Genomic DNA, 25,382 nt, shown 5'->3' on the forward strand with positions numbered 1-25,382 from the left:
TAATCTCTAATGTTCCACATTTTACTTACTTATACTTGCAATTTTAACTTTACTTTTTTCATTAGTTATTACGTTGTTGTCATATAATTGTACTTATTAGTATTTAACCGTGAACGTAACAACACAATATTTAAAAAAAAAAAGATTAGATTTGATAAAATCCGGTATCTGCAAAACTTCTATTTTTTCTGTACTATGGCAATTTGGAAATATTTATAAAAGTTTTGAGTACTTACTTACAAAAACAATTTTTTGTAGTAGAAAATGTTGAAGTTCCGAAAGTTTTAAGCGATTTTTAATATTTTGCAGTGTATTTCCATTACTAACCGAAATTGACCAAAAAAGGGGCTTGACCGAAATAGAGTTTTGAGAAATTTCTTAAAAAATTCTGGTTTGTTTGTATTTCAAATACTGTTTTCAATTAACTTTTAGCTCTGTAGAAATTTTCTGAACTTTATTTTCGTTTTCTAAACTACTTAAATACTGCGTGGATATAATTCAAATTTTTAACTTAAAGCCACAAAATTTTCAGTGCTATCTTTTCGAATTTTCAATATAGAAACTTTCCTCCTTTCTACATTTTTATTTATACAAAATATAATAATACACAGCATTGTTATACAACTTGAATTAATAAATAAAATGCCTAAACTGTGTGTTTAAAATAAATTGAAAAAAAAAGAGTTTATTCTAAATTTTCTCAACTTTTCTAAGTGATTATTAAAATTATAGTTAGTAATTTTAATAAATTGTAGGTTTTTTTTTTGTTTTTTCATAAAAATAATAAAAATATTAATAAAGTTGTTGTTCTTAGACTATCAATTAAAATTTAGTACGTGTATACTTTTTTTTTAAATACCAGTATAAAAGTACTATAATTAAGAATTTTCAATTAATTCTATGTAATCAAAAAAAAAAAAGGCTATTGTAACTATTTTATTATTAATTTAGAGAAAAATAATAAACTAGGTAAGAAAAATTTTTTATGGAAATTGAATAAGGAAGATTGATTGGAACAAGTTGAAGATGAACAGGAAAATTTAAAATCATTATCGAATTAGTATAATTTTATTAATTTATTGTAATTAAATAGAATATGAAACTAATTTTCATTTTCAGTTTTTAGATAAAATTTAATATAGAATTTATTTAATGCTCTAATTTTGAGTAATAATTTCAACTTTAAAAAAAAAAATAATTCAATTTGAGCCGCAAGCCATAGATTATTCAGATAATTTTTTTAAAATTTTGTAAATTAATCAGATTTAGTAGTACTTATAAATATCAATTTTTTTTACAAAAGTGATTACATATTACATTATAAGTTTTAAAGATATCAAACTTTAACTAATTTCGAAGTTTCATTGAACAAAATTTTCTACTTAATTAAATATTGATATTTTCGAATTACATAATTTATATCTCTCATAAATCTACCTGAGAAATTTGTCTATTTTAAGAAAATAAATAATTTTGTTTAACAAACCTAAAATTGCAGGAATTTCAAAGAAATAACCTTAAGAATTCAAGTAAATGACAATAATTAATTAAATTGCAACAAAGAGTAAACAATGTAATGGAATCCCTCTGGTTGCCAAGTTCAGTACTATGATACAGAGCAGAGCAGGTACAATCTACACATATAAGAAACCTCAATTATGAAAACAATGACATTTAAGTAATACATTTTGACAACATCCACTTTCATTATGAATGTTAAATGAAATTACATTGAAATTTCGTTGAGTGTATAATACATTTAAAATTTATTCCTTTAAATTATTTATTAAAAATTTTAATTATTATTAAAAAAGTTATTTTTGTAATTTTTGTAAAAACTGCATTTTCTTGTTATCCGGTTAAAAATTTTATAATAATTTTAACTTGTTTGTAAAAATACGTGATAAAATTTAACTTATTTGGCAATATTTAGCTGTTTTGTTTTTGCTTGTTCACCATTTTATTTTAACACTCTTACAATAATCATATAAATATAAAAATAGTGAAATTTTAATCCAATTTCCTAATTTATATTTGTAACTATAATCTAGTTTTAATGAAAAAAAAAAACAAATAAATTTTAATCGTTTATTACGCCAAGAAAAATGTAGAGTAAATTTATTTTTTTTTTTAAGTGTGAATTAAATTATTTTACTAGGTAGCATATAAGCTTGCAGTAGGTTTATTTTTAAAATGTTATTTAACATTTTAGTTTTAATTATTTTTAGGTTTTTTAAATGAGTTATAATAATCACATTACAAGTAACAGTAAATTTTAATTAATATTTTAGTGACATTTATTTTTATGTATAACCGTATTTACGTTATGCTAGCAAACCTAATTACCTAATATTTATTATAATATTACCGAAAAGAAGTTTAAATCACGTAGTTTAATTGTTTCTTGTTTTGTGATAAGTAGGTTACATACATGCACATCAATGGTTTTAATATAGTTCAATACAAAATGATTACTACGTTCAAGTACTACGTAATACTCGTAGTTTTATCTCAGTTCTGTGGTACATGAATTGCATTTTGAATTAAAATCAGCGTATAGAAAGCGTCAACTTCTTTAAAAACTTCAAATTTTTAAGAAATTTCATATAAATTTTTATTTTTGAATGAATTACAATTAAATTAATTATTTAATTATAAGTTAACTGATAAATTTTAATAATTTTTTAGACAAAATTTTGTATTATTCATTATTATGCCCCTAAAAGTATGTTACTCATTATTGTTGAATTATGATTGTGATATAAATGAGAAATTATAATTTTAAATTCAGTAGTAAAAGTCTACATTTTAAATTTTTATTGAACTTTTAATTGAATGAATTTAAATTGTATAATTTAAATTCATAATGTAAAGTACAATAATTAACAATTAACAATTAACAAATAAGTACACGAAAATTTTACTGATATTACAAAAATATGAAAATTATATAGTCAATTTCATGTCCTCTATTGGGTTAATATACTTAATCAAAAACTAATTAAATGATTTATTAACCCTGTTTATTTTTCGTTTTTCAATTTTTACATTTCTATCAAATTTATTGATTTCAATTTAATTCAAATCAAATTCTTAGAAGTTCCCTATAGATTAAAAGAATTAACTAGGCTACTAAAATGTATAAAATCATATACAATTTCCATATTTAATTTACACACATATGTATATGTTATGTACATTACATACCTAAATTCTATGTATTATTTATACCAAGTTATAAATATATGCCTTGCGCACATATTTACTTACAAACGTCTTAAATAATATTATTCAGAATACTTTTTCAACGCTTTTAAATATAATGTGTGTGTTATTTTGCTTCTTTTCAAATTGGTGTAAAGCTTTGAAAAAAAAAAATACGATACCTATGCATTTTAAAGCGGTGTCAAGGTAAGAATTTTTTTCCTTTTTTTGCATTTTTATTTTATTCTTCAAGCATTTATAAAAATAGTTTTTTTTTCTTAAGATTTAATAAAGAAATAAATATTCGTTATGCATTTGTAAATGCAACGAGAGAGAGAGAGAGAGATAGAGAGAGCCTGGTAAAATGCGGAGGGGTAAAAGAGTGTAAGGCATGGCTGTTGTCATACTCCCGTCGGAGTATTTGTACTCCTATTTGGTACTCCGTACTACAACCGTATTCCTTTTTCATTTGTTTGTACTAACTTTTCAAATTTCCTAATATTAAGCAATATACTTCGAAAATTTCTTTAAACTGAAAGTTTCTTTAAGTTTTTTTATGAATTTTTGTATGGTATGCAAGGATTAAATCCCGATAATTATTCAAAAAACATGTCAATGTGTCAATATTTCTTGACGAAAAGAGAGATATTGATTACGGTGACATTGAATGGAATCATATGTTGTTCAAGTTAGCCAAAAAATAATATCAGATGAGAAAAAAACTCCTTTTTGAATAAATCAAACGACAGCCTTGGTCTGATGTAATTTAAGTTTATTGGGCGCCATTAAATTAATAATAAAATAGAAGAGAACAATAACACAAAACAAATACACAAAAAAAATAAAATAAAGTAAGTATTAACCTAACTGTGAAAATTATTTAACTGATTTTTTGTTGTTGTTGTTTTGTTATAAAATATTTGAATGTCGTTTGAGATTATTTAAGTGTCACGAATATCATTTTTTTTTAATAATTTTTGTGAAAAAAAAATTCTCAATTTTTAAATTTTCTTTTATCTTTTTTTTTTTACAAATTCTTTGTGAAAAGATTTTTCACATTTTGTTGTTTATTATTTTCATTTTTTATCTCAAAATTTCAAAGAAGAATTAATAATAGACAAGCACAATAAATAAAAAACAAAAGCTTAAAAAAAATGCACGCATTCAAAACTCGAAAAATGCATTCAAAAATTTTATTAATGAATTTTAAAAATTCCAATTTGATTTTTTTTTTCTATGTAAAACAAATTTAGAAAGTGTGTGGGTTGATTTAAATTTGAAAGAAACAAAAAAAATGTTGTCGTTATTATTGTTATTATAGTAAAATCATGTCAAAGTTCTTAATATTAAAAATAATCTAGAATTGAGCTTATTGAGGATAAAAAAAAATTGTGAGTGTTAAGAGGCTGAAAAGAGGCTGAAAATAAATGATGTTCGTTTATTTGGGATTAAAAATATTTTTTTTTATCACTCAACCAAAGCAAGATTAGACTTCAAGATTTCTTTTGAAAATCAAAAAAGAAATAAGTACGTAAATATTCAATATGTCATTAAAATAGTGCTGTTACTATGCACTTATCGCACTTGTGTATAGCAATTGAAAAGAACTTATATGATTAAAATTATATTAAAACTTAAGTATTTAATTAGAAAACTTCAAGCTGCATTATACGCCTTTATAACTCTTTTAATTTTCTATATATCAAATGTCAATCGATTGACAATTTTCTAAGAATTTTAAAATTAAAATATTATAAAAGTTCATTCACTCATCCAATGGGTTGCATTTATACTTCAGTTTGATAATTTGATAAATTTAAATTTGTTTATATAATTATGTTTGAAAGTGACGTAATTATGTGAAATTGGTCAAATGTTGAAGTGAGATGTTTTACCTAAATTAATGAAATGACACTTAAGACATCAAATATTGTTTATTCAAATTTTGTTTGATGTCATACATGAGCATGCCAAATTTTTATCAAACTTTAAACAAATCAAACAAAATTAATTAACAATGTTTGATAGCGTAAATGTCATGTCTAATACGATGTTTTATTGTGCAAAAATTTTGTTTTTTTATCAATATTAACTCAATTAATAAAAAAATTTATTAAATAAATGATTTAATATAGAAATATAAATAATTTTTTTTCTCAAAACGCATAAAATACTCAAATTGTATGAACAGGAATCAAACTTCCTCTCAATATTTGAATAAAACCTATAATACAAAATATAAGCAAACTGTTATATGGAAATACCGTTAAATATAATTCAGTCACGACAAATTGGCTGCTATTGAATTATTCTTTACGTCGATGTTCCCTTTTTGATATACATACAAATACTTAATAAATTTTTTAGACATTTGTTCATTGTGTCTTAAGAATAAACAAAAAAAAAAATTTAAATTTGCGTTAACAATTTGAGAAGGCTCACATAATGTTATATTGTACTTAAATATATCTGTAAGTATATTATAATAAAAAATCAATCACTTAGATTAAATTTTGAATTTTGATTGATATTTTTATAATAAAAAAAATTAAAAAATTGCAAATAAAAATTTAAATATGGCAAAAAATTACAATGTACCTAGTATCAATAATTTTGACATGTTTTTTGTTTTTTGTTTAACCTCTTACATGTTTTATGCTGCACAGCCATTGTTATGTAAAATGTGATAGTAAAAAATAATATTCTTTGTGAATTTAGATCATTCAAAGCATGCAATTCTGTTCGTGTGTTTCTTCACATGTTTTATTTTATTTTTTTTCATAAATTTTCGCATAATTTATGAAAAAGCTTGAAATAACAGTAAAATGCTGCTTATAAATAATTTTCTGTCTGGGCTCTATGTCCACTAGTTTTTGATTATTTAATGCAATGGCAACACGTTAATTTCATATTTTGCAAAATAATGTAAAATTATTTAATTCAGTGGCGATATCGTATTTAAAGTCGTTAGTTAAAATCACAATAGCGATCTGAAATGCTAATAGTATGTAATTTAGTTCACAATAGAAAACTTCAATATTTGTATAAGCTGATCGTTGTAGTAATTATTTTTACATATTTTGAAAACTAATCATAAACGTCAATAATATTTTAATTACTTTCGAAGAAATTTCAAAGAAGTTTTTGTTTTATGGAGTTAAACAATTTTGGTGGAAGATTCTTCTTTTATACTGAATTTAATAGAGTCTAATTAATTTTTACGCAATTTACTTTTGTCGTAATTATTTCGAAATTGAACATGATTGTACTGTACAATATTTTGCACGACAAGCACATGGAAACAGATGACATAAAAAAAAATCGCCAGCTTTTAAATAGTAATTTGGCGGTAAATAGGCGGTAAAATTCGGAGCTGTAATTTCGCTTGATTCTAAGTAGTTCTATTTTAATTTGTGTACTTTATATAAAATCAAAAATTACTATGAAAAGAAAATGTGCTTATTTAATTCACCTTTTCTTTTATCGTAACTTGTTTTCTTTTTAATATTATTTTTTTTTTGTATAAGTTACAGTTCATTGTGTTTAACAATTTGGGAGGGCTATTATGTTATTATTACATAAAGTGTAGTGTCAATCTATTGTTCTATTAATGTATAAAATATAAACGAAAAAAAAAAAAACATAAAAGAGGAGAATAACCAGTCAACTGATATGTTCATAAATGATACGAGTAATAAAAATGCCATACCTACGTATAATATGCGCATTTAATACTTTTATATGTAGATGCAAATGCAAATGGCTATTCATACATATAAGTATATATATACATGCATTTAATGGGTAGGTATGCGTTTGTATAAATGTAAATTTAAACCCATTGAAAAATTAGTGCATGCAATATACGTAGAGTCCATCCATATGGGCATCAGAGAGAAAAAAAAATCTAAATTTTTTTTTTATTATAAAAAAATGAAAAATTCATTTTGAATGATTTTTAATGTCATTTTAATGTAAGATAACACGCTCAAAGTACAAGCGGTATTTTCTTTATTCTATTTAAGTATAGATTAGAATTAAATTGTATAAGACAAAAAAAAACAGAATGAGCAGTCATAATTTTTTAAATTTTGATTAAGAAAATGTTCTTTTTTGTGTTTATTAAAAAAATTCATAAATGCAAATATTTAATGCATGTCCGATCTTTATTAATACTGACACCATGCTATGAAATTAAAACAAAAAAAAAATTAGTGATAAAAAGCTATGTTGCACTATTTTAAGCAATTTATATTGATTAAGTAGAGTCAAAAGAGTTACTGACTCAAGAATTATCTATTTATTGTTTTGGTTTTTTTTTTTGTGATAGAGGCACTGTAAAGTAGGTACGTACCGGAAATCCAAACAATTTTATGTTGAATTTTATCTACTATCAACTATACATAATTTTAAGTAAAAGAGTAATTAAGAATTAATTGTTAAAATTTATTCCGATAGATGGCTTTTTATATTTTAAATCGGAAAATTTTAAATTGTCAAATTCTCGATATTTTTGTTTATATCTGAATTTTTTCTCCTATTAATAACGGAGAGCCGTTTCATTTAACGTTGCAAATGCAAATAAATTGTTATTTCCTGTTATATTCTCTCCTCTCTCGAGAATTCACCAACAAAACATTTTGGTTTTATATTATTATTTTGCTTACTTACAATACTAAGCCCATATGCAATTACTCCATACAAAATAATAAAATCACAATAGTGACCACATGCGTTTAACAAGTTGATGACCTTTTCTTAAATTTTTTAAAATTTTGATCTTTTACTAAAAATCATAGTTAATTTATAGTTCTATTTTGTAAGAAAATAAATTAAAATTTTTCTATTTATCATAAAATTTCATTTATGCAATTTAATTAAATAATAAAAAAAAAATATTAAATAATTCTTGCAATTAAAAGATTGATTAGATCACATTTTAATGACATAAGAGCAAAATCACAAATTTTATACAATTGAAAAAAATAAAAAATATTTTTAAAAATTCCCTATTATAGTAAAATTCCTTTAGCTAAAACGAAATCTTCTTCTCTCTTTCTTTCTCTTTTTTTTGTTTTGAGATTTTTGTTTTTTTTCTGTAATTAAAACGTACTGTGTTTGGTATTAACTGTTATAACAGGTTTTGCAAAATTATACACAAAAAAAAAACAAAAAAAGAATAACTAACAAATAGTTGAAAGAAAAATTCAGACTTATTGGTCACGGTAAATCAACCACCCCCACTTAATCGCGCTGTTGAAAACAAAAGTTGAAATTTTAGAAAAATATCGCAAAAATTTTGTTGTATGCAATGAACAAGAAAATAATAATTTGTGTAATGAAATTCAGTTGAGTATTTTGCCAAACAATTTAAAAAGAAATAAGAGTCTCAAATGAAACACTCCGGCTGCACTTAGTGGTTTGTGACCAGACTAATAGCTATGAATGATGAAAAGGCTATCTGTTTAAAAAAGTGGAATTATTGTCCCCAAATGGTGATCTTTCGTAACATTTTAACAAATTTTTAAATATTGATTGTAATTCTTTAATTTTACGATATTTTATTAATATTTTTTTTGAAATCTTTAATTTTAACTTTACTATTTTTATATTTCACAAATATTTCTAATAATATCTTGAATTGAAAATTAATAGCATTTAATTTTAATCAATTTTCGAAAATCATGTACAATAGTTTTTAATTGTTATATAAAAATATTGTATGTTAATCAAAAAATTATTGAAATTTTGTAGTAAATTTGTTATTTTTTCATGTTTTCTTTCATTATTATTTATAATTGTGAATTAAATTGATTAAAAATAACTAAGGTGGGACTTGTACTATTGTTAATTAAGTACATTTTTATTTTTTAAATCATTGATTGCAAAAACATTATTCATATTTTTTTTTGAAAAACTGCCAACCACGTTTATAAATCAGTTTTGAAAATTTGCCGCAATATGTGCAGAGATGGAGCTCTAAACTGGTTCAAATAGTAAAATCAGATTTTGTGGGCCTCTTTTTTTCAGTAGAATTGTTTTTAAAATGTTTCGACTTAAGTTAAAGAAAACCGAGCTCATGAACATATGTAAGCATTTTTTAATAAAAAATAAATTTTGTTCATTTCATTTACAATAGTGCTATGGTCCAAAATTTTGGCAAAAATTCGGAAATTTGATAAAAAAGGTTTAATATCGATAAAAAAGTAAAATCGAATTTTTTTTTTTGGGGTTCGAACGCTTATTTTTTTCTTTTTCTGTATGATATGTTTGACATTATCGTGTCTTCAGTAGCAGTTATATGACATATTATTTCTAACTAAATCAACAACTCTTGTTGAATAGCGAATTTTTCGTGTTCGAAAATCTATTCAAAGATTTTTTTCATAATTTATTCTCGTCAACTTGTTTTCAATTGATAGGAATTTGAACTGACTGTCATTTTTTTTTTTGTTGCAAACTTTGCATACCTACGATATAAGTATTGTATATTGTGCACAAAATACGATAAAATTAATGATCAGACGATTAAGAAATGAATTCAGGACTAATTAATAATTGAAATGACGTAAGAAAAATAAATAAATTTCTTTCGTTATAATTTCATTGTATTTAATTTGCATCCCACTTTTTCATAAATTTTATACTTGTTGTTATATTCTATATATGAAATTAACAAAACTCTGAGCTCGCTTAACTTGGTCAAATATTTCAATGAAATTTCATTGTTTTCTTTTTGTTCATTTCTGATTATTTAAATTCTCTGAGTAGTTATGGTTGTTTTCATGAATTGTAAAAAAAATTTAAAAAGAAAGAAATGAAAATTGCCTTAATGAAAAATTGAAAAAAAAAGAAGAAAAATAAGAAAAAAAAAAGTCATAAAAATCACATTGCCATTGCATTGTTAAGTTGCAATTTTTTGGTTTTCTTTGGTTTTTTTTTCTTTATTAAGTGAAATATGAGATTTTGATTAAAGTAAAAAGATTGTGTAATATTTATTTTTTTTTTATTATTTTTTATTTGTTTTTCAAATTATGTGATGGCAAAATTTATTTCATTATTAAAGTTCTCAATTATTATTTAATAGTTTTATGTCATTGCATCGTTAAAAGTCGCAATGCACAATAATTTATAAAATTGTAATCGGTTTTCTTTTTTTTTTTTATTTTGTAGTTGGACATAAAAAATCAATATTGAAAATTGAAAATTTTTATTGATAAAATTTTTTTGATTAAAAATTAGATTTAAAAGTTTAGAGAAATAGATAGATAAACATATTTGATAAGGGTCAATCACATCGTCTCTATTAAAAATTGTTTTCATAGATATTTGGTGTTCTATTCAACCAATAATATCAGTAGAGAAATCGAAAATTAAAGAAAAAAAAAATCTGATGTGAGCAGGACGTAATTGACTGCAAGTGTTGGAATAAATTAAGAAAACGGTATTTTGGCTCTTAGTGTAGGATAATTTTAAATTATTCAATTTTCCTGCAAAGTTTCAAGTAAAGTGGTTGATTATTTCTCCCTATATGCGAGTGAAAATGTAAATTTGGCACGTAGTAAAAATTCACAGAAAGTGTCAAAAATGGCATCTGTACATACAGACTGATAGACTAAAAATAGTTTATTTACGCTTCCTTTTTGTCGCGCATCTCATTTCTGTCAAAAATTGTACAGGGAAAATTTGATGGCGTCACATAACCTCCCTTATTATATGCAATGTAACAAATAGTTTGCATCGGAAAAAATTTTTACTTTTTAGTGTTGGACCATAATTTCAATTTTTTCTGAAGAAGTTATAAATATAATGTGATATAAATGATAGAAAAAATGTTTTTGCATTTTCTTGAATTGAAATCTGTTTAATGTTTTTCATATTGTGTTTTGGGAAAAAGTCAAAAATTTAAAAAATTTTCTAACATTTTATAAAATTTTTAGTGTTAAAAATTAAGATAAAAAAAAATGTGATTCATTTCCAATTCTTCTTAAAGAAAAAATGGTTTATTGGATGAAATGATCTATTCAAATGGATTTTTCGTTAATTAATTGGCAAAAAAGCTTAATAACTCTTGTATTCACAAACATTGTAATTAGTATAGCAGTGTTGGGTAGAATTAAGCAACAATACCATAAGCTTATGTATATTGAGAGTTGGCAGTAAATCCCAGTAAAGTAATTTTGATGGTTTTGTCACTGAATTCAGTCCCGTTTTTATAGTTGACTGTTTATTCTCTACTTGGAGAAATAATAAAAAATTTGAATCGCCAACTTTTTACTGACATTTTAAAACTACTTTTGTTTTGCTGTTTTTTTTGCATTTTCCATAATTGTTTTCTGGCAACACTAGAAGAGAGTTCATGCTGTTTACTAGAACTTTGTCGTTTCAATTGAAAATTGGACTTGTACCTCATTTTATTACACAAACTTTGGATTTATTCAATCTTATTCTTAAATTTTTTTGACATTGCTATATATTAAAATTTGTTATTGTTATTAATGTTGCCAAATGATTTCAAATTTTCATTATTATTTCGATATTTTTTTTCTTTTTAATTTTGTCTCATTTACAATTTTTGCACTTTTTAACCTATATCTGTCTAAATTAATAAAAATCAACCAATTTTTTCTTATTTTTGCTATTTTTTTTACATAATCATCAAAAGTAAAATATCATTTAATAAGTAAAATCTAAATATGTATATGTGAATACGTGAGTGTGTGTGTGTTCAAACAAATAAAAAATTTTATTAAAATTAAACTAAATCCCACGTTTTTTTTTTGAATTTAAATCGCTAAATCGCTTATACATGCCCACCTTTATAACTTGCATTCAAAAAAAAAAAAAAAATATTTTTTTTTCATAATAATCTTCAATTACCAACTTTTTTTTTTATTTTTGATATTTCTGTTTTTTATTTCAAATATTTGTAACATATCTAAAATTTCAATGAAAAAAAAATTTAAAAATTAGGTTAAACCAATTCGTTCATCGTTTTTTACAGCCAACCAGCCAGCCAGTCAAGCTAGCAAAAATCCTCATTCACATTTAAAAAAAAAATATCAGCAAAAAAAAAAATAAAACTTGACCTTCATTGCCCTAAATTTCTCCATGGTGTCTCTCTTTTTCTTTCCTATTTTTTTCTTTTCCAATTTTCTTTTTCTTATTTTTTTCACCTCAAGATTCAATTCACCACATATTTGTTTGTTTTTTCTTCTTTTTTTTTGCTTATACCTTAAAAAGAAAATTTTATTAAAAATATTTTTTTTCTATACAATAAAATGTCAACTTCCATTGCATTTGGTTCTGTTGCAACATTTTATCGAAAAACAAAATGAGGAGGAGGAAGAACAGAGAAGCATACATAAATTTATGTTCGATTATAAAATTCTCATTTCCAATACACTATACGCTTTAAAAACATATAAGCTAGAAAGAGTCAGAACAAATTTCAATTCTTATTATTGTTGTTTTAGTGCTACATAACAAAACTCTTTTCTTTACTCCTCTTTTTCCCTTCTCTTCGTCCTATAATTTCTCTCAGTGTAGCATACAATTTTGCCTTTATTTGTTTGGGAAGCAGTTGAGTTAGTGAATCTGTTGTTTTTGTTTATTTAACTAATATTTAGTAGCAGAATTAATGGAATGGTACCTTTCTTCCATTGAAATTTGTAATATTGAACTTTTGTAATGATATGAGATTAATATAAAAAAATATTTTCTTCCTTAGTAAAAAGATGTGAATAAATTTTTTTTTTTGTTTTTCTTCTTCTGAATTTCTTCTGTTCTTTTTCGTTTCTATTGAATCCAAAACGTTACTATTGCAGCTGTCATTGTTATTTGTGTTACAGTTTTTATATGGTCTTCAGTTGTTTTTATTCTTTTGTCTGTTGCCCTAGATTTTATAGGTCTTTTTTGTCAATTCATCGTAATACGTATATAATGTACATGTGCATGTGTTTATATCATATGATATGCATTATAAATTCATTCACCATCATTATCGCCAACATCATATTGTCATTATCATTTTGAATTCAAATATAGGTACTACACAATATTTTTATTACTCGTATAATAAAACCAAATACCATATTATTAATAATAACAATAAAGTATAAAATTAAAAATAAGCAAAAAAAAAAAAATGTAATATTACAACAATAATAAATTAAAAATTGGTATGTTGTCAAACTAGTCAACTGTTATTTTATGCAGTAAAATTTCATAAAAGCAAGAGAAGGAAAAAAAATACTCATAAAAATTCCATCGAAAAATTTTTCCTTATCTTTTTTTTTTAATTTATTCAACCTTTATGAAAACTTAATTGGTAGTCATAACTCTCTTAAACTTAAACTTCAGATAATATTATTATTGTTATTATTACAAAACTATGCACACATAAATATGTGCCCACTATTAAATAAATTATCTGGACATCATCATTATTACTGTCATTAATTTGTAATCATCATGAAAAAAATTGCAATAACGAAAAATCTCAGATTGATATCTTTAAAAAAACAAAACCAGAGAGAGAAAAAATGAGATATAAACAATTACACATTTATAAGACAATAATTTATATGATAATACAAACAACAACAACAGCATCAATTCAAAAAGTTTTGGGGGGGAGGAAAGGAAAATATGTAATAATAATGACAATTAATAGCGCCATCTTTATAACTATTAAAATTGCATTATTATAATTTCAATTATAAAGTGACCATTTAACTGAATCTCCTTTAAAAATCCCTTATGTGTACTTTTTTCTTTATGAACGAAGATTCTTCGTAAATAATCATCATGACAATGCAAGCTCTCACAAATCAGCTGAAACAATGGACTATTTGAGCACTCAAAATGTCGAATTGATGGGTCATCCGTCGTACAGTCCTGATTTAGCACCCAATCACTTCTTCTTATTCCCTCACATCAAAAAAAAAATGCGTGGACAACGATTTTCAACACCTGAAGAAGCAGTCGATGCGTTCAAAAACCATGTTTTGGAGGTGTCTCAATCGGAGTGGAAAAAGTGCTACGAAAATTGGTTTCAGCGCATGCAAAAGTGTATTGATCTTCATGGGGAATATTTTGAAAAACAATAAAACCATTTCCAATGATAAATGTTTGTTTTTTATTGCTAGACCCGAAATATAAATAGTGACCCTCGTATATACGAAGCCATGTTTAGTTTTAGTATATATGTATATTAAGATGGAAACAATTGTCTTCTTGTTATGATTAAGCGATCCACCACCACGTACGTAATCGTTTTAATTTCCAGTAAGAGACGATACGTTGATTCCATGTAGGAAAATTTAAATACTTCACAAGATTCAACTTCGACAATTAAGACTCCAGCGAGAGCAATTGGCTATCCAAGACAGTTGTACTATATACTAAACGGTTGTTGTATAATTTGATCAGTTCGAACAATCCACATTTTTACGGAAATTTTCGGGAGAATTTTTGTAATTCTTATGTTCTTTGAAACCTTTCACTTCGAATCTAATTGAATTGCATGGCAATACTTTAGTATATATAACACAATTTACATAAAAATATATTTTTAATAAAATGGTCCCTTTAATATTATTATAATAAGAAAATCAATCTGGAATCAATAAAAAAAAAAAAATAAAAAAAAAAAAATATTTCAATGATCAAAAAATTACTTAACTTCGAATCATAAGAAAACGAAAGATTGCGGGAAAAAGATATACACACTTAATAATTATTGATAAGTGAAGAGTGGAATGGAATGTCGTCAATCATGAAAATTATCTGATAAAAAAACAAAAAATCTTTAAATTTTTCTTTGTTTTATTGTTGTGCTATTTTCGAAATTGGTTCGACACTATCGCAGTTAACAAAACTTAAGTGTTTTTTTTACCTTTTTTTTTTTGTTAAAGAGTTTTTAAGATGACCTTTAAAACGCCTACAAAGTAAATATTTATATCAACACAAAAAAAAAAGTCAATAAGTTGAAGTAAACATAAATTACACACGCGTATATGTGCTTGCGCACACAATTCGATTGAGTATGCGTTCTTGCGCTCATAAAACATCTCCATATTGTTTTATTTTTTTATCTCTTTTTCCCATTCAACTTTTAACTACTTAAGTACATTTTGTGAATTGCCAAGACAGTAAGGCAGTGGAATGAATGTCAAATGGTAATATTATTGTTACGTTTTCTTTTTTAATTTTCAACGTCGTCATACTCTCACAATATGATGTTCTCTTTACTCTTTTCTATCTGATGCGTCTCTTTTATGTGATCTATGTTCTAAATTATTTGCTCTCGACAAAAATTTATATTCAATTAAATTATGTTTGATTTCATTGTACTCTGGTTTGATAATAATTTTATTTTTTCTGTTTATTATTCGGTTACGTAAGAAACTTATTGAATGAAATATTTTTTCATTGTGTTCTTTTGCAATTCATATTCATTATATATTCGCCTCGTTGTTATTTATTTAATTTATTATTATTATAATTATTATTTTTAATTCTTTATATTTTTCCTTTTGTTTTTTTTTTTATTTTTCTGAAAAATCATTAAAATTTAAAGCACATTAAAAATGACATATTGAATTTATTTTATGGTATTTTATTCACAATGATCTTTTTATTATTGTTATGCCTCTTTATATGTTGGATTGTTACTGTTACTGTTGTCTTCGTTGTCGTCGTCATCGTTGTCATCATACATTTTATGTTAAATCAAATTCGTTTTTAAACCAAAAAATATGTCATCGAACGTGTTGCATTTTCAATTTTTAATATCGGCATTTTTTGTTTTTTTATTTTATTTAAGATTTTTTCTGCCTATAGGTTGCACTTTTTTCTTCTTTTTGTGTTGGTTTCTTTTTTTTTATTATTTTAGTTATTGATTACTACGAAGAGGTGTCAAATATGTGGCATGTTTTTTTGTTTTTTTTTTTTATTTTCTTTGAGGAGTACATGCATTCTTGTATTTGTAGTATGTACGTACATATGTGCTTTTAAAGCACAAAGAAACGTACACAATTTTACGAAATTAATGCTTTATAAGATAAATATGCGTGTTAAAATTTAAATTATGATTTTTATGGTAATATAATTTAAATTAAGTAGGGGCAAAAGAAGCTGAAAAAAATATGCACAAGTAAAGAATTTTTATTTTTTGTTTCTCTTGAATATTTAATTAATATTTATTATGTGTTTTAATTTATTTATTGATTATTTTACATTTATTTTTGTTTTTTTTTTTCTATTTTCAGGTAAGCGTTTTAATTGCCTTCTTGAGAAAAAATTGCAGTAATAATTATGTGTGCGCGTTCACACATTATCATAAATGGTCGACCATGGGACGGTATAATGAAAAACTAATATTTTGATATTTAATTTTTTTTATTTTTCTTTTTTTTACTATTTTTAAGTTTTTACTAAATTAAATTAAATGTATATATATCTGTATGTGTGTGTTTATAATATAATTTTGACATATCGTAAAAATAGTTTGTTAAAAGAAGTGAAACAAAGAGCTCTTTAATATGTCAAATGTTAAAATTTGAAAAATTTTACGCCTAGTTATATAACCAAGTATATGTAAAGGTGCGAATGTAATAAAATATTTAAATGAAGGTGAAATTTTCTTATATATATTTTGTAATACTATATTTAATAGTATTACAAAATATTACTAATTGTGATACATTTTATATCATTTATGTTTGTCAATACAAATATAATTTTTATGGAACTATTAAATTTTAATATCGAATACGATTCTTGTGTTATCGTAATAATTATGAAGACGTATAATGATGTAAAGAATTCAATAAAATTAGAGTTTTTGATAGAAATTAAAAATCTAAGAAATAATTATTTTCTTACATAATTATAATTTAAATTATTCGTTTAGAAATTGCATATTTCTGGGGGAAATTTTTCAATTGCAATCAAAACAAGGTAATCAAAATCACTTTGTTTTGATTTTGTTGAGTATTGAGATAAGAATTTTAAAGTAAATTTTAGCTATTTGAGAAACAGGATTTGGAGTGGAAGAAAAATTGGTAGTCAAAGGGTTAAAAAATTTAACATAGACGTATAATTGGAAATAGGAAATTATTAATACTATATATTTATTTTCGTATTATCTTAATTACGTTCTAAAATGAAAAGATCTCATTATAGTGTATAAATAAATCGGGATTCATACATGTATATATTTCAAAAAAGTCTATTGAGATTCTTTTAAATTCATAAAAAATTCAATTAAATTTGATAGATCTTCCATTTTAAATTAAATTATTCTCATGCAAACATTTCCATACATACAATACCTACTTTAAATTATTTTTAATTTTATTTTTGCAATGTTAAAATTCTAACCTTTCCATTATTTCTATTTCTACTTAATTCAAGGATTCTACTGCTTTCTTTTTATACCACATTTTATACCATATTCTTCTTTGTTTTTTTTTTATATATTCAACAAGGACATTAAAAATAAATCTGAATATCTAACGTATTTAATAAGGAAAAAAAGTCAAAATAAAAAACAAGGCGAAAACATGGGAAAAGCTTCCCAAATTGCTTTAGGAATAATTTTTGTAATCGAAATTTTCTTTATTCGCAACATTATACGCACTTATACTCTCACGTAAATTACAGAGAATTTTAACATTTGTTTGGCATCGAAATAATTTGTAGGCGTTATTTTGTTGTATGTTTTCTCTTCTTTTTTTTTTAATTTTGTGCTCTTATTAAGTCAACAAGTTGAAAACAAATTTGCATTTGTTTTTTACACACATGTGTTTTTGTGTTAAAGAGAGAAATGAAATTGACGTGATAAGACGACGTCAAGGATTTCTATTTTATGTAGAATTTTATCAAATTCTTATAATAACCACAGTAACAATAATAATAAAAGTTTTATTAGATTGATGAGTAAAAAATTATTTCAAGGATAAAGAAAAAATTTTTATCCTTAAATTAAATTTGAAAACTTTTTTTTTGTTGGTGCATGTTATGAAATTAAGTTGATATTAGTTTTTATTTTTTGTCGCCTACATTTTTATAAAATACATTATAAAGTTGTGACGGCATTACTTTCAAAATTTTTGTAAAAGTTTTAAAGGTTCTCAGTTCAAATTTCTCTTTTTTAATAAATTTGTAAAAATGTTTGGGTTCTTTTGCTCTTAATTAAAATTTACTTTGTATGTAAGTAAAATATTGTGTGAGAAAAGTTTTAATATTGAAAAATTTTATGAAAGAAATGGAAAGTTGGTTGGTTAATTTACAGTGTTGCTCAGAGAAAGCTCAATGCTGTCATATGTCGAGTAAAAAGGGTTAACTACATATCTTATATCCAGTATCGTAACATCTAAACTCTTTAATATTGAAAATCAATTCAATCGAACTTTAATACCGGATTGCTTAGTCAGACAGACCGATAGACTGTCTACAGGCAAACACATATATTTCTGAAAATAGTTTACTTAGGCTTTCCTAGCACGGACAAGTGCAATTTGCTCAGAAACTCGATTTATAAAATTTGATGCCATAACATAATTTCCCCCTGTTGTATGCAGTGCGTTATAGGTAAAAATAGAAAACGTGTCTGAATATCTTTTTAAATCAACTAATTTGACAGAATGACACACAAATTAGCTTTTTAAAAGATTTCACGCATTTGATTAAAGATTACAAAATTCAATATTTTTGAAATTTTCGCGACTTTTTTCTTTTAAGAAAACATAAAATTTATCAAAATTTTTAATAATTTTATCGGGTTTCAATTAATTTTAATATTCAATTAACCATAATGATTAAATCATATTGCAAATTTTATAGGTAAAATGCAATAAAAATTATTTTCCAAATTATTTTCATAAAACTAAGATAGACGCAGTCCCATAATATACCCAATTTTATTAGATTGTATAACACTTAATTGGTAAAAAAATTAATTTTATTAAATTCACAGAATGACAAAAATTAATACTAATTTTAAAGTCTAGTCTTTTAGATAAATTTTATATTTTTTTTTTTGCCCCTGTTTTAATTGGAAATCTCAAATACGATATAAGTGTACAATTGAGCATATCGAATTTTCAAATAAAATGGAAAATTTTTTGCAATTAATTTTATTTAGGAAATTCCTACGCATATTGGTTAAAGAAAAAAAAAAAACAAAATATTTAAAATCATTAATTTTTCTTATCTGGAAAATTTATGTAACAAGTTTATTAAAAATTAAAATGGATGGTTTTTGTTTTTTCGGAAAATGGAAAAATATGTAAAATTTTTTTTTACGTAAGTTGAGTAATTGAAATCTCATTCTTGGGAAAAATGTCGAATATAAAAACCAATTTTTTCTTGGAATTTCGTTTTATTTTTGACCGTGGAAAATTTTTACTTTAATAATCGTTATTTATAACACGCGACACTCAATGTGTTTTGTTTCGAATAAGTATAAACAATTAGGGGAACCTTTCTATTTTATTTTTAGTTTTGTTCAGAAAATAGAAATGAGTTGTTATAAAATAAATATTTACTCTAACAAATTTATTTTTAAATAAAATTATCGGATAGAACGCTTATTCTGGAAATTACAATATTGCTTTGTCATTTGGAAAGAGTCACTTTTAAAAAATTGTTCCTTGTTGTTCTAGTATCACAATAGCATTAATGAAAAATGATATTAAATTAACCCGTATCTACTGACAGACGCACTTTCAGACGGCAAAAAATTTTTGTTCTATAATATCTTTTTTTCCACAAAGCTCCTATTCCTATTAGTTGCATAGCAGTATTAAACCTATTAAGACTTAAAGGTTGTGGTAAGTCATTTTCAAGTTATTTATGTTTGAAAATTTCGAAATGTCCCTGAGATTATTAGACCGAAACGTCAGTATTTGCGTTAGTATTTGTTTTGTATTACATACTTAATTTTTTATTACAAAATTGGATGTCAGTACTTAAGGGTTAATATTGAAAATAAGTTGTGTATTTTTAATTTTCTCATAATTTGTAATAATTTTCAAGTTTCATTAATGCCTTTATTATAATTCGACATGACATACATATAAGTTTTGGCAGTAACTATTAGTTTATTTAATATTTATTTTAAAACTTCTGTTACTCTAATTATTTTTACGATTACAGTTATTCCAATTCGAAATTGCGAACATAAATAATAATCGGAAAAAATTGAATTACAAAATCTTGTTTTCGGTTGAGAAAACCTCTTTTTTAAAATTATTAAAATTATCAAGTCTATATAATTAATAAAATTAAAAAATTTAATTTAATATTCAAGAAATTGCATACAATATACGTGTATGCTCTTTTTACCTTTTGCTGCATGCAAAATTTCATCATTCCTTTTGATTTCTTTAACACACCCATGATTATTTTTAAAATAAGGAAATGAAGTTTTAAAATTTTTTATTTTATTATAAAACAAAAATAATTAAATTTAATTAGTCAGCCAAAATCTAAAAAGAAAACAAAAAAAAAAACAAATTTTAATAATCGATGAAATACCAAAATAATCGATTAATTGCTTTTTTCAAAAATTTTATTTTGAAATACGAAAATTTGGTAACAAATATTTAAAACCGGTAAAATCAACCAAAATAGTATTATCTTGTTATTTTAAATTAAATTTTAGAAATTCAATTTTAATTTTTTATTTTATTGTTTAAATTATTGGGTAATATTATAAGTAGATCTGGCTCAAATCAAGTTTTTCTAAATTTAACCATAAAAAATTTTATAGATTAAAATCGCAATTATGGAAATGTCACTGTCAAAAATTGACGTAAATAAAATTTATTAAAATTGTAAGCAAAAAAAATGCAATGACTTATAAATTCGTTTAATAAAACAGAACATTACACCAATCCCAAAAACTATTAGCAGAAAAACCGCAACAGAACCCCAAAGCTATTAGCAGGATTTCTTGTTTTAATAGGAGAATAATTATATGTATATTAAAAACTTAAAGAAAAATTGTCTATAGATGACACATAATTTTAATACTTAGTTTGTTGAATTGTGACATTTGACTGCACTGACATTTCACAACAGAAAGAGGGATTCTTTATTTATCTGTGTTTGTGAAATTGTGAAAACTGTTTATAACTTCATGTGGGATGCTAATTATAATAATTTTTGTCATATTTTAGCATTATACGAATATTTATTTTAGAACTGCGAAAATTAATTAAAAATTTTATTTAAAAATTTCAAAAGAAACAAAAAAATTAAATATTTATTAATTTTTCTAAATTTTAATATTTTAATAATTATCGATCTAATGTTTATAATCATGATGTTATCGTATTTATATTTATCGTATTAAATTATTTTTATTTGATCACTTTTCAAGTTTCTTTTGTTTTGTAAGTTTTTGTTTTTTTTTTTTTAATTAATTCTTAATATTTTATTTGTTAGCTGTTGTCTTCTTACTTGTACATATAAATATTTGTATATATATATATAAATTTGTATTTACATATTTGTAATTAGTATGATAATCAATTAAAATTTTCTTATTTTTTTTTTTAATTAAATTAGATTACAAAATCATTAAATTTAAAGATACAATCAAATTTTTATTAATTTTATTGACAATAATTAAATTTTGTATTGAAGTTACAGTAAAACTTCCTTAAAACGAACTATCTAGATTTGAATATTTTATTCGTAATATTCGGAGAAATTTGTTAGATAAGTAAAAAATTAAGAGAAATTTTAATAAATTGTAATGCCGTAATAATTGTTTGTTAAATATAGAGAAGTAAGAGAAAATATTCGTGAAATAAGAGAAAATAAATTTATATCATAAAAATTAAAGTAAACATTAAATGTTGCAAAATTAAATTAAACAATTGTACCAAATAGAAATATGTAAAAATGTATAACAAAATGTAGGCCATGCTCAATTAATTTGTAGAAAAATAAAATTACAGGCAATTTTAAGAGTATTTTGTTAAGAATAGTGAAAAGAAATGAGAAGTTACTTTGATCTGTCAATAGTGTAGATCTTAAAAATTTAATTTAAAAAATGATTTTTTTTTTAAATTTATTAAAAATTTAATATCAAAATTCATAAAAATTGAAAACTGAGCTTAAAAATTATAATAATAAAAATTAATATTTTTTTTTTTGTTTTTTTTTTTTTTTTTTAAATTTACACATTTTTGGTTTATATTGATAAATTTAAAAGAAGCAAACAAAAAAGTGATTAATTGAATATTTGGCGCCATTACAATTTTGTCAAATCAAAAAAAAAAGACGAAATAAATATATGAAAGAGACAAAAACAAAAGCAAAAAAATATTAATGTAAAACTTATGTAAATCATATTGAAAGGAATGTCAAAAGGTAAATAAAGCAAAAAAAAAAAAAAACGAAGAAATGAAAAGAAAAAATCTTGGCTTTTTTTAGCATTCAATAAAAATTTATTAAATCAACAAATCAAGCAAAAAAAAAAAAAAAAAGAGTTGTTTTCTTTTTTTATTCGACAGGAATTTAAAATATGGAAGATTAAAGGCGAGTAATTGAGATTTATGAATTTCATTATTAAGTAATCAATTGATTTGATAATAATTTTTTTTTTTATTAATTATTTAATAAATTTTGTCTACATATTACGTTTGGATATCGATTACGTTTTAATATCGTAAGTAGTTTATATAGCAAAACAAAAATTGTAACATGAAAATTATAATCATATTAAATAAGATCGTGTAAAAAATCTCGAAGAGTAATTAATGTTTAATGGAGAAAAATTGGGAGTATCAGTCGATTAATAGTTTAAAAATACGATATAGCAACAGATTCAATATTAGATTCGGAATATAAAACTGTAATCCGATACAAAATCTGACGGAATAGTGTTATTTACAAAATTTGTTAAAATATTTTAACCTGTTATTTAACCTGGATTCGACTGTTAACATCGAAAATTTTAATATTTCGGAGTTTTTCTTAGAAAATGTACTACTTCTTGTGCTGTCAAATGCATTTTTCAGATATATTTTACTATTTCATCAGCATGCTAGTCCAATAAAAACTTACTGAAAAACTTACTGAATACTGAAAGTATTGCCATTTTTGAATTTTTTTTTATTATTATTCATTACTATCGCATTTCCAATTTTTTTCTGGCACTATTAATTAAATTTTTTTTTTTTTTTGCAAATGACGTTTTTGATTGACGTTACATATTTATATCGTATGTCAATTATGTCATTTTGATATTATAAATAATAACAAAGAATTACATAACACTTACTTGTATAGCAATAGGTGGTATAACAGTTACAAATTATTAAAATAACCTTGCAAAAATTTTTTTTTTTTGTAAAGTTTTAATTTTAATTCCTCGAGAGTATAAAATTTAAAAAAAAATATCGCAGTATAACTGAAATTTGTTCAATATTCGTTTACTTAGGAAAAATTCAATTATATGTAATTCAATATTTTACTACAAATATTAATCAAATTTGGAATAAAATATTTGATATGTTCTCTGATAATATTTTTATAAGCTGATTAATTATCAATTCTACAAGCACATACAAATGGAATGTTTCTACAAATTGTCAAGTGAACGTTTAAGAATTACAATAAACTAAATCAACCATAAATTTTGCTTTTTATATAGAATTTAATTCGTAATATAGAATTGCAAATCTTTGCTTAAAATCAACCTATGTTTTGAAGTAATTGAAAGGAATTTCATTTAATATGAAGAAAATATTTTGAATTTTTAATAAACGTAGATTTTAAAAATATCTTTACTATCACTTTTGCATTTATTTTTAAAAAATTATTTAAAATTTTATCATATTTTTTTTTCTGTATGCGGCAAAATAGGTTTATAAATGAATTTAATTTAATAGATTGTACTCTAATTCCTTTATACATATATAAGTATATCATTTGTAATATAAGAATAATTAAAATATATAAATGAAAAATATTATAAGATTAAAAATCATAAAATAAATTAAAAAAAAAAAGAACAATATTCTGAATTAACAATCTAGGTCGACATTAGATCACGATAAAAATCAAATTACAGCACGATTCTTTAAAACAAAAAAAAAAAAATAATTTAAACCAAAATACTTGACAACAAGAAAATTCCTCTTAAGAAAACTAAAAGAAAAAAATCCCGATATTTAAATGTTTAGAGAACGTATTTGTCTTTTGACTTATGTACATTTTTTGTTATTAAAAGGTAAATAGCAAAGTCAAACACAGAACACGGTTATTTTTAACTTATAAACGTCAAGAGTTGTTTTTTAGAATTTTCAAATGATTGAAGAAAATAAAATTGAAAAAAAAAATTGGCGAATTAACACAATTGATTTAAAATTTACGATATTAATAATGTTCAAATATGAAACATGATAATAAATCGCATTTAATTATAGGCATAGCACATTTGACAAAGCTTTTTTTAAATATACACACGTTTTCTAATAGAATTGCACGAAATTGCATGGAACCTACAAAAAATTACAAATTTGTTTTCTAATCCTAAATGTTTAATAAAACGTGGCATAAATTTTTTTAACCTGTGTTTGTGATTCTTTAAATGGCAAATTTTAAAAGATTTTACACTAGATTATAAAAATGCGCAGTATATTCGAAGATTTTCTAATTCAAATTGAAAATATTCACAAAACAAAAAAAATTTCGAAAATTTTATTATACAAACTATACAAAAGTTATACACCACTTGAAATGATCCAATTCATAGAACACATAATTTTTCATTTTAAATACAAAAAATCGTTGAGATAACAAATAAAATTTTTTAATTTATACACGTTCTTCTCAAAAATTAAAGTTAATGAACGCTCACAGAATTACAAATAAAAAGTTCAAATAAGTTCAAAACAAACAATATTATTCATTCATTAGAAAATCATACTACTTACATACATATACATATTTAAAAATAACTACGAAATAGTTGTATGTATTTACATGACATTATATGTATTTTGCAGCCAGATCGTTTCTTTTGTGACTTTCATGTCAAAAGTAACTGATATTTGAGACCTGTTATCAAAATTGCAGAAAATATCGTGCTAGAATACAATTCAGCATTTAAGTTCTAATTGTTGCATTTTTGAGTCGTACAGTTACTGCAA

Source organism: Condylostylus longicornis, unplaced genomic scaffold (genome assembly GCF_029603195.1).
Source record: "Condylostylus longicornis isolate FDR11 unplaced genomic scaffold, ASM2960319v2 ptg000013l, whole genome shotgun sequence".
Lineage (NCBI taxonomy): Eukaryota > Metazoa > Arthropoda > Insecta > Diptera > Dolichopodidae > Condylostylus > Condylostylus longicornis.